Source organism: Coenobita brevimanus, chromosome 24 (genome assembly GCF_032717465.1).
Source record: "Coenobita brevimanus isolate Jiangsu-jjx chromosome 24, ASM3271746v2, whole genome shotgun sequence".
Lineage (NCBI taxonomy): Eukaryota > Metazoa > Arthropoda > Malacostraca > Decapoda > Coenobitidae > Coenobita > Coenobita brevimanus.
In genome coordinates, this window is record NC_136977.1 from 892,147 (window position 1) to 902,842 (window position 10,696).

The window sequence follows — 10,696 nt, forward strand, 5'->3', positions numbered from 1 at the left end:
GAAATTATGTATCCTAACTGCATTATCAATTATTATCCAGGTCTATGAAACAACTACAGGTATTTGTACTATTAATAAGCCTAAATAATTCTCTGTTACTATACTCCTATTACTCCAGCTTGGCTTAAAACTGTCATCTTTCCATCTTGAATGCTGAGGTGTAACGGAAGAACGTTATAGAATACGGTGCTAGTCACGAAGAAGTGCTAAGGAACGGTTGCAGAGCACTGTCTGTCACTGAGCTACGTACAATGATCTGCTTAAGGACGAAAATCCTGGCCAAGTTAAAGTAAAAAGGGTACAGGCGCTACAGAGGGAGGCCTTCACATGGTGGCACTGATATCGCCCCTCAACTTCCTCCCCATCCCCCAAAAGGAGGATGGTGCTGAGGTAAGCCTGGGATTCACTAGGTTTACATCCAACTGATCCAAAAGCTACAACGAATAATAATAATAATAATAATAATAATAAGCTCGAAATGTTAAAAAAAAAAAAAAAAAGTATCTTGTATGCTGATGATTTGGTGTTGATTGCAGAGAACGAAAGGGAGGCGGAGGAAAGATTTTGGGAGTGGAGAGATGGTACGGGGCATAAGGGCTTAAGGGTAAATGCAGATAAAACAAAAGTGATGATATCTTGGGCTGGTGGCGGTACTGTCAGGGACGAGGGAGAGTGGCCATGTGCAGTTTGCCACAAGGGCGTGGGAAGTAATTCCATCTTGTGCGGTGTTTGTGATAAATGGGTGCACAAGAGATGTAGTGGTATCAGAGGCAGACTGCGAGATAATGCTGATTTTATGTGTATGGCGTGTCGAGGAGAGCAGGTGGGAGATTGTCAGGCGTGAAAGGATTGAACGTGCTGGTGAATCTCTTGAGTGTGTGGAAGAGTTTTGTTATTTGGGAGACACGTGTGCTCTGTGGCTAGCTCTGTGGCTAAGGTGAGAAGTGGGTGGAAGAAATTCAGGGAGCTGTTGCCTCTCCTGACATTGAGAGGACTCTCCCTACGTGCTAAGGGGTCTTTGTATGCAGCATGTGTTAGGAGTGTAATGCTGTATGGTAGTGAGACCTGGGCAGTAAAGGAAGAGGATATTCGCAGGCTCAGACCTACAGAAATGACACTGATGAGGTGGATGTGTAGTGCGTCCCAACGTGCAAGGTCTCGGGGGGCTGGGTTTACGATGGAAGAGTTGAGAGGTAGGATGGGACTGGAGTGTATTGGTGCTGTGATGAGGAGAGGTAGATTGAGATGGTTTGGGCATGTGGAGTGGATGGGGGATGATAATTGGGTAAGGAAGGTGAGAAGTGTTAATATTGGTGGTGTGGTTATGAAGGGCAGACCGAGAAAGACACGGGACGAGGTCATTAAGTGTGACCTCAGGGTTAAGGGACTGAACAGGGAGGCTGCAACTGATCGTGCAGCAGGGAGAGCCGCGATTAGATGACCAAGGCCGACGCATGCAAGCATGTTGGAGCCTACGAAACGAAACGATATACATATATTTTTTTCTCTCTCTGGCCACGTTGCCTCCCCCCGCTATCACTGAAACAGCATTCCTATCTCTATCTCTGACCCTGTTAGATAAGAGATAACTAATCCAACAAAACAGAGAGAGAGAGAGAGAGTAGTTAGACGGGTGCTGCGTGCCCGCCGTAATGGGATCGGGAAGCAAGCAGATAGCCAGATTAGCAGAGACTGTTAATGGCAGAAAATCTCTTTCACCTCTGACCTATACCTTCTTCACTTTAACTTGGCCTAGATTTTCGTCCTTTTCCAGTTCACTTCAAGCAGATCAATGGCAGAATTAACGTTACAAGCGGACATCCCTTCCACAGCACTTCTTCGTGACTAGCCAAGTTAAAGGAGTATGGTGACAATTTCAAATACCTTTACTGTGAATGAGAGGGAGAAAGGGAGAGAGAATGATGAAGTGGGGAGGGAAGGGGAGAAGGAGAATGAGGAAGTGAAAGAGAATGGGAGGAAAGGGGAGGGGAGTAAGGAGGGAAGGGGTGAGGGGGGATATGAAGGAGGGAGAGAAATGGGAGAGGAGGGGAGAGGGAGACAGAGGGGAGAGATAATGGAGGAGGAGAAGGGGAAACAAAGAGAAGGAAAGGTGAGGGGACGGAAGGAAGGAGAAATGAAAGGGAGGAATGGAAGAGAGGGGAAAGATCAAGAGGGGAGGGGAGGAAGAGGGAGAGGAATGGTGAGAGGGGAAGGGGACGGGAGGGAAGGGGAGGTGAATAGGGGAAGTGGAAGAGGGGAATGAGGAGGGTGAAACAAATCCTTCTCCCCTCGTTTCCCCTCTTCAAAGCCTCTTAAGTCAGAAGGGGGAGGAGTGATTCTCTCTCTCTCTCTCTCTCTAACAACCATTATTTGTTCATTCATTTACTAATTTTAAATTTAAGTACTGCCAGACACGAACTCCACTACTGAAACGAGAGAGAGAGAGAGAGAGAGAGAGAGAGAGAGAGAGAATCAGCAGAGTAGCTTCCCCTTAAATTCAAAAGGCTTCACCGTTTTCATCAATTTCTACTCACGTTTTTTTTCTTTACATTCTTCTCAGTGACTCTCCTATTTTCATTATAGTCTTTTCACGTATTATTTTTCCTTAATGTGTTCGTAATTGTACTTAATATGGTTATTTTTGCCCTGTATATGCATCATTATATCCCTTTGCTGTTATCTACCCTTCCTGAGAGAGAGAGAGAGAGAGAGAGAGAGAGAGAGAGAGAGATCACTCCTTTTCAGTTTCCTCCCACGAGTCAGGTCATCGTTTTTCCCATTAAGGTGTAACAACATCCCTTGACCCTGTGTGTGGATGTGCTTTCCATCAACACTCTCTCTGATCAAAAAATGCATTATTTCTCAATTATTCCCTAGCTCTACCTCACTCATTAATTTCTCACCACGCCCGGGAACTTCCCTGCATAGTAATGAAAAAGAAGAGGATTATATTGGATTACATAGGATTACATAGGAAAGCACACAGCAACAGACATTACAGTCCTCTCGAGGCTGCTTGTTACAGAGAAAACTATGACTACAAGATCTAACTCTACATGCTGAAGGATAAGGATAGTAAAGCAAGAAGGCTCCCCCCACCCCGAAACCCTCCAGGAAAAAGTGAGAAAAACCACCATGCAGGAGGAGGAGGAGGAATAATATAAATAAATAACAATAATAATAATAATAATACGACAATTATTCAAATGATGATGGCGGACAAGGAGTAGGAGCAAAAGAAATAGGATATGATGATGATGACAATGATGGTGATGATAATGATGATGATAGTGGTGGTACACCTATCAACCACACGCGTCATTAAAGTAGATAAATAACAGTGAATTTCCACGTTACACTTAATTAGCGTCCTCTCAATCATTTTATATTCCTTCATAATCTCTCTCTCTCTCTCTCTCTCTCTCTCTCTCTCTCTCTCTTGGTGTCCTCTAATATAAGCAGTCGTTCCTGTTAAACATGTGGCAACTTTAGGTACTGGAAAATGGTGTGCGTGTGTGTGTGTGTGTGTGTCTGTGTGTGTGTGTGTGTGTGTGTGTGTGTGTGACAGACGTAAGTAGGTATAGATACATTAATACATCCTAAGACGAAAATATCCACTCCTTGTAGAAACTATACCCCCCTCACTTTTACTTGGCCTACATATGCCATTCATCCATCTATACAACCTAAAGTTGTAGACGTAGACTTCTTAGAAATTCACTCCCTTCGCTTTAACGTGGTAAATAACAGGGTTGAGTCCGAGTACAGTACCTGTACATGGACTTAAGTACAGTTTTTCATGTACTTGTACTTGGAGTTTAAAATTTTTGTTGTACTTGTACTTAGACCCTAAGTACTTGAGAAAATACCAAGTACTTTCAAGTACAATCAAGTACTGTACATTATATTTAACAAAAATATATATACTCTATTGGACTTTATAAAGGTATTAAGTAGACTTAATATTGTGTCTTAGAAGAAATGGTTTGATCAATAAAGGATACTTGTATTCTAATACGCTACTTTCTACCATGATAACGTAACCTTTAGAATGTGACGATCATTTTATTTCCTTCTTTGAAACAGGAGCACTTTTTTGTGGTATAAAGTACTCGTAATTAAGTACAATGACATGTACCTGGATTTGGACTTAAGTAAATTAGAAAAAGGCTGTACTTGTACTTGGACTTGGACTTGAAAAATTTCCGGGTACTTGGACTTAAGTACCGTATCCTGTACTTGGACCCAACCCCGGTAAATATGCCATCTTGCACTCTGATCCTGAAGCGACAAACTTTTGAAATTTGTTGCTAGTGAAGAAGAAGTGTTGATGGAATGGATGTGGAGTCGTTTCATTCTCACTGATCTAGAGGAATATAGGCTGAAAGAGGACGAAAATCTGGTGAAAAACTCTTACTCTTAAAAAAAAAAAAAAAAAAAAAACAGCAATAGCGAATGCAAGGATACGAAAGCTGGCACGATATATTTGCACCATAGCCTGATATTTAAACCTCTACAAAAAAATAAATACCCACCTCTGCAATCTACAAATATAATTCATTACAAACACCATTTAATTATCCAAATCTATTTTATATCTATCTGTAAAAGTGATCTTCGCAGGCACAATAACAACAATTAATATTCCAATTCAATTCAAACGCCGTGGTACGGAGGCTTAGACGGTACGATATGTTTCCCTTGCGACTGTGTGCAGGTGAAAAAACCGTGCAGGTGGCTCGGCTAGCTAGTGATCCAAGCCACCTCACTCAAGCCAGGAGGAAGTAGGAGAAAGCCATGGACTACTAGAATTACAAGCCATCGTAAGTAATCCACTAATAAATATGTCGCCGAGAAATAGGGGGCGTGGTGTGTATGAAAAGCAGCTGAGTACAAAACAAAGTGACCTGCGATGGAAAGTTTAGTTACAGGGAAGATACCTGTAATGTGTCACGTCACCTTTTCTGTACAGCACTTTTGTGGCTATTTCAGGGGTTACAGAGGATGAAACTTAAATAATTTGTGCTGGAAATATCTGCAGGAGGATTAAAAACGATTTGTGTTAAGTTACGAGATGATAATGGTTTGAATCCGGTCTACCAAGGACACATAATTATACGATCGAGTAACGAGTCATTAAGTATTGTGTTTGCAAGGGTGGCCACACATATATTGTTACCTTACGACTGATGATGATACGGTTAAACTCAGCTGCCGTAAAATATCCCAATTATCGACTTATTTTCTATTTATGCCATAACCTATTTCGTTTCACTTCCACAGCGGAGAAATTTCGTATATATTATAACTCCTCACTGCAAAGTCCTTCCCCAAAAATTAAACAAACCAAATCGTCCTGTACATAAGCAAATAAATGAATAAAAATAAAAATGAAATGAAAAAGACCATCGATTATTATTATATGTCAAATTAACACGGAAATATTACCATAGCTCTTTCAATTTAACTTCGCCAAATTTTCCTTTTCCAACTTGTCACAAGGGTTGAGAAAGAAGTACTGCGGCTCTCCATCCTTTCCATAGCACTTCTTCGTGACTAGCATTAGTGTTGATCCATAACAGCTCAGTATTCACGATGGAGATGGTAACGTTAGGCCAAGTTAAAGGAGGATAACTTTTAGGAATTATAATTATTTTTGTTCATCATCATCATCATCATCATCATCATCCGGACCTCCTTTCCCACCCAAGGGCAGGGTTAGGAATTATTATTATTATTATTATTATTATTATTATTATTATTATTATTACAGGCTATGAAAAGATTTATGTCCGCCTGAAATATTGATACAATTTGCCTTTATAAATTAGAACGAAATAAAAATTAATATCATCATAACTGAATATTAAATAAAACTAGAAAAAACAAATCACACACACACACACACACACACACACACCATCACCACCACCACCATCATCATCATCATCATCCGGACCTCCTTTCCCACCCTAGGGCAGGGTGAGCAGTAGCACTATCCAGACAGCCCAGATTTGCCCACTCCAAAGGGCCACGCTTCCATTCACTCATCATTCAAGCCCCTGGAATCCTGGCTCTATCTAATATGTCAGAAACCTTCACCACATATATGTAGTTTCACATAAACGTATCCGACAGTCAATATCAATACTCTGTTCACTTACCTTGGCGTAAAACTGCCATCTCTCCATCATGAATGAAGAGTCGCAGCGATACATTTACCCTAGAATTTGATGCTAGTCACGAAGAAGTGCTATGGAAAGGTTGTACAGCCACAGCATTGTCTTTTTCTGCCACTGAGCTACGTGAAATAAGCCGCAAAAGGACGAAAATCTGCGCCAAGCTAAGGTGAAAGGAGTACAGTTATCCTTTTTTTTTCTTCTATTGTCGAAACCTAAGACTGCGGTACTTAATTTATGAAACATGGATTTAAACTAATGGTGCACTACTACTACTACTACTACTATTACTACCACCACCACCATTACTACTGCTACTATTACTACCACCACCACGACCACCACTACCACAACTACTACTACTACTACCATTACCACCACCACCACCACCATTACTACTACTACTACCACCACTATTATTACTACCACTACTACTTCTACTACTACACCGGAAGTTGATAATGGCAAGTCTGACAGCGAAAAGTACAAAACAGCTAGTGACTTGAAAATCATGAGCCTTGTCATACTCCATCAAAACTTCCGCTGAGACAGGATATACTGAACTAAAAAAAGAGAAAAAGATGTAAGGTATAAAAATCCTGCACTGAAATTCACCTCTCTCTCTCTCTCTCTCTTTCTCTCTCTCTCTCTCTTTCTTATGCATATACATCTTTACCCGTCTATTTTTTTTTTTGTCTCATGCATACACATCTTTACCTCTCTCTCTCTCTCTCTCTCTCTCTCTCTCTCTCTCTCTCTCTCTCTCTCTCTCTCTCTCTCTCTCATGCATACACATCTTTACCTGTCTGTCTGTCTGTCTGTCTGTCTCTCTCTCTCTCTCTCTCTCTCAAGCAGTATACAAGAAGGTGTTATTTCATTCATTTAGCGTCTCACTCAGCTATCAGTCTTCATTATGGCAAAGATTTCAACTTTTTTACGGTCATATAAACATAACGGAAATATAAACATCTTCTTATGGTGAAAATTAATCATGCACATAAGGTCCTAAACACTGATTGGCCGATGTAATGATGACGTCACACTTAAGAGATGACGTCACCGCTGGCCAATTAGTGACGTCACCGATGAAGTGAATAATTAAGACTGATATGGCGAGATTAGACGCTTTTGGCAGCTTTCAAGTATTTCAACTATCTATCTGTCCATCCATCTATCTACTGTAAGAGTTGGCCTGAATCAAGCGCCTCCACGTCGCCCAGTCCTCTGCTATTTGGATGCCCTCCCTCCAACTCACACACACACACACACACACACACACACACACACACACACACAATCGTGACTACACCCTTGCTCGTCTGCGTCTGCATATATCATCACTGCTTTGCATATCATCACCTTTTTTGTGTACCACAATTACCTGTTATGCGTTTTTTTTTTGCGTATCATTTTTTGCGTATGTCATCGCCTTTTGCATATCTTCACCTTTTTACGTACCAGCACACCTTAATCAGTAGCCAAGGTCATACATGCATAATAATTTACGTCAAACAGCGGTATGAAGTGACAGGTTATAAATTATTTTGTTTAGTCATAGTTTAAAAGGTTCCTGTTTTCTCTACTGCTGTGTGTTTGGCAACGGGAGAATCTGAGACTAACTAGGAGAGAGATGGTGGGGAAGGGGAGGGAGGGAGGCCTAGGACGAGACTGAGGAGAAGGGGAGAGGGGGACACTGAGAATGAGACACAGGAATGGGGCGGAAACTTGAGGCTAACTATGAGTGCATGTGAGAGGTGGAGGGGAAGGGGAGAAGGGAAGACCGAGGGTGAGATGGGGGGACGGGGCGGAAAGGGAAGACCGAGAATGAAATGGAGAGATGGGATGGAGAAGTCTGCTGTTGATGGCTTAGTAACATTTCCTCGGCGATTTAATCCTATGTTACAAATGCAATGTTGATAATAAAATGAAATATATAACATGCAAGAGTTTGTCGAGTTGCAATGAGGATAATACATCGCAAAAAAAAAAAAAAAAGTGCAACGACCTCTGAAGCTTATGTCTGTAAATCTGGTGCCTGCAGTTCAAGGTCATCACTGGCTGCTTAACTCTCTGAACCGAGGACTCTGAAGTTAAAGAAGCTCCCTAACACCTTTTCCTAAGCAATTTATTTTGCTTATTACACCTTACAGTCCTATTCTGTTACATAACTCTTTCCAGTATCGCCAGACTCTGTATAAATAACGCACAGCGGAATATTAACCTACATCCAAAAGTTAATCGGTAAGGTGGTGGTGTTAGGGAGCTTTTGTTTTATGCAAGGAAGAAGGAACCAAAGGCCAGGAGCCCGCAAACCGTTCCTTCCGAGACAGAACAAAAACAATACGAAAGACAGCCAAATTCAAGATCCGTTCATTTCGAGATGCCTGGACACACTGCGTTTGAAAGACTGGAGATCGTAGGAAGTAGGATAGTTTTAGCTGACCTGTTTCATAAATGAAGGACAGGGAGTAACGGTTAACTCTTGCATTAGAGAGTTGGACAGAAAAGGGATGAGAGTTTGCTGCTAGACAGGTGCTTCCAAACCCGACGTGAATGCAGGCTCAATATTCATACACACATCTGCCGTGATACAGAATACAGACCTTGAGCGTTAGGGATGGATTAACCTTGGATTTACTGATTACATTACAAACATGGCAGTGTAACGACAGCGAACACTGACCCAAGCAAGATGGTAGAAACATATCAACCAGCCTGATATGAATACAATCGCCAGTCGTGATGGCCCACAGAATACAATAATAGTCATAGAGTTGCTGTGATCGTGAGGGAGCAAGGTTAACATATAAACACTAAGGATGGCATGGTCAAAATTATCGCAATAAGGAATGCCTACCCACAGTGTTTATTTTCTGAAGCACGTAACGGAGTGCAACGTGTCTGTCCTCTGCATATCACTGCTAACCGCACTGTACTATGGGATGCAGGCTAACCGTACTTAAGAACCACAGGCGTTCCAGTAATGACCATCACAAATTAGGGTGTTGCATTCCACTTTGTCTCACTTGAATACAATCATCTGTCGTGATATAGAATACAGTACCTGATTTGTTCCAACTGTTTATTTTTATTTATTTATTTTACTTGACAGGTGGATAAGGGAAAACAAATAAAAATAAATCCATACACCACACTATTGGTGACCTCCATTCATTAAAAAAATGCCACTGCTTTTTCATTTACTGATGAAAGTGCAATTTAAAAAAAGATTCAATTTTAGATACAACGAGCCTTTTTTTACATATGGGTGATTTTAATTACTTTTTTAAAATAGATTTTTCGAATTAATACCAGAGTACAATAATTCACAAAATAAATTAAAAAATGCTTTATCTAACAGAACTGGCCAAAAATGCAAACCCCTGATAAGTAACGCACGGGCAATGGCGGTGAAAGTGGTGGGGAGGAGAGAAGGGGGGAGGGAAGAATGCAGTCGATTTTTTGACCTTTGAGTTCTCCCTCATTGTCCTTGTGTGGCATGGTCTTCGTAACGCCTTTCTCAGCGAGTTAATCTCCATATTAAATTTTCACCTTAATATTCTCCTTTAAGATTTTTATATCGTTTTAAAGGTCAACTGTTTTTGTTTTTTCATGGAGGGAAAAATTTGCGAGCTCCTGGCCTTTGGTTCTTTCTTCCTTGCATTAAAAAAAAAAAAACATACACAAGGAATACTGAGGGGTAATGTACAGATTAAATCGCTAAGCAAATGGTTTTACGGAATCCTCAAAGCCACTTACAATGCGACCCCTTAAATGCAAGTTTTTGTGGCCTGTGTCCATGAGAGAGAGAGAGAGAGAGAGAGAGAGAGAGAGAGAGAGAGAGAGAAAAAGGAAACATGACCTTCACACACACACACACACACACACACACACACACACACACACACATCAGGAAGTGGGTGATTGGCAGTTTGGTTGGACAGTAAACAGATGCCTCTTCTCGTTTTTCGTGTGTGTGTGTGTGTGTGTGTGTGTGTGTGTGTGTGTGTGTTTCTATTGAAGCCACTGTGCAATATCTCTGGATTCTAGATATTACCATCATCGTCGTCGTCATTATCATTATCATCATCATCAACATCCACAGCATCACCATCATTACCATCACCAACTTCCTAAGCATCATCATCATCGTCACCATCACAACTAAAATCAACATTATCACTGCCATCATCACCATCATCTACAATATCATCACCATCACCACCACAGGTATCATCACCATCTTTATAACTACCAGGTATATTTTTTCTTTATCCTGCTAAGTTACAACAGGAGACGTGACTTTCTTTGTTTATCATCACTATCATCACCACCATCCTCTTAATCCGTAATTCAGAGGCATCACCATCATAACTCAAATCCTCATGTCCACTATTGCGATCCTAATCTTCAGCATCATCGTCACCCTCCTCATTAACAAAATCCTCCCCATTCCTTACCCTCCTCCTCCTCATTCATCACCACCACTTCCCTACAGTCTATCATTTCCACTAATT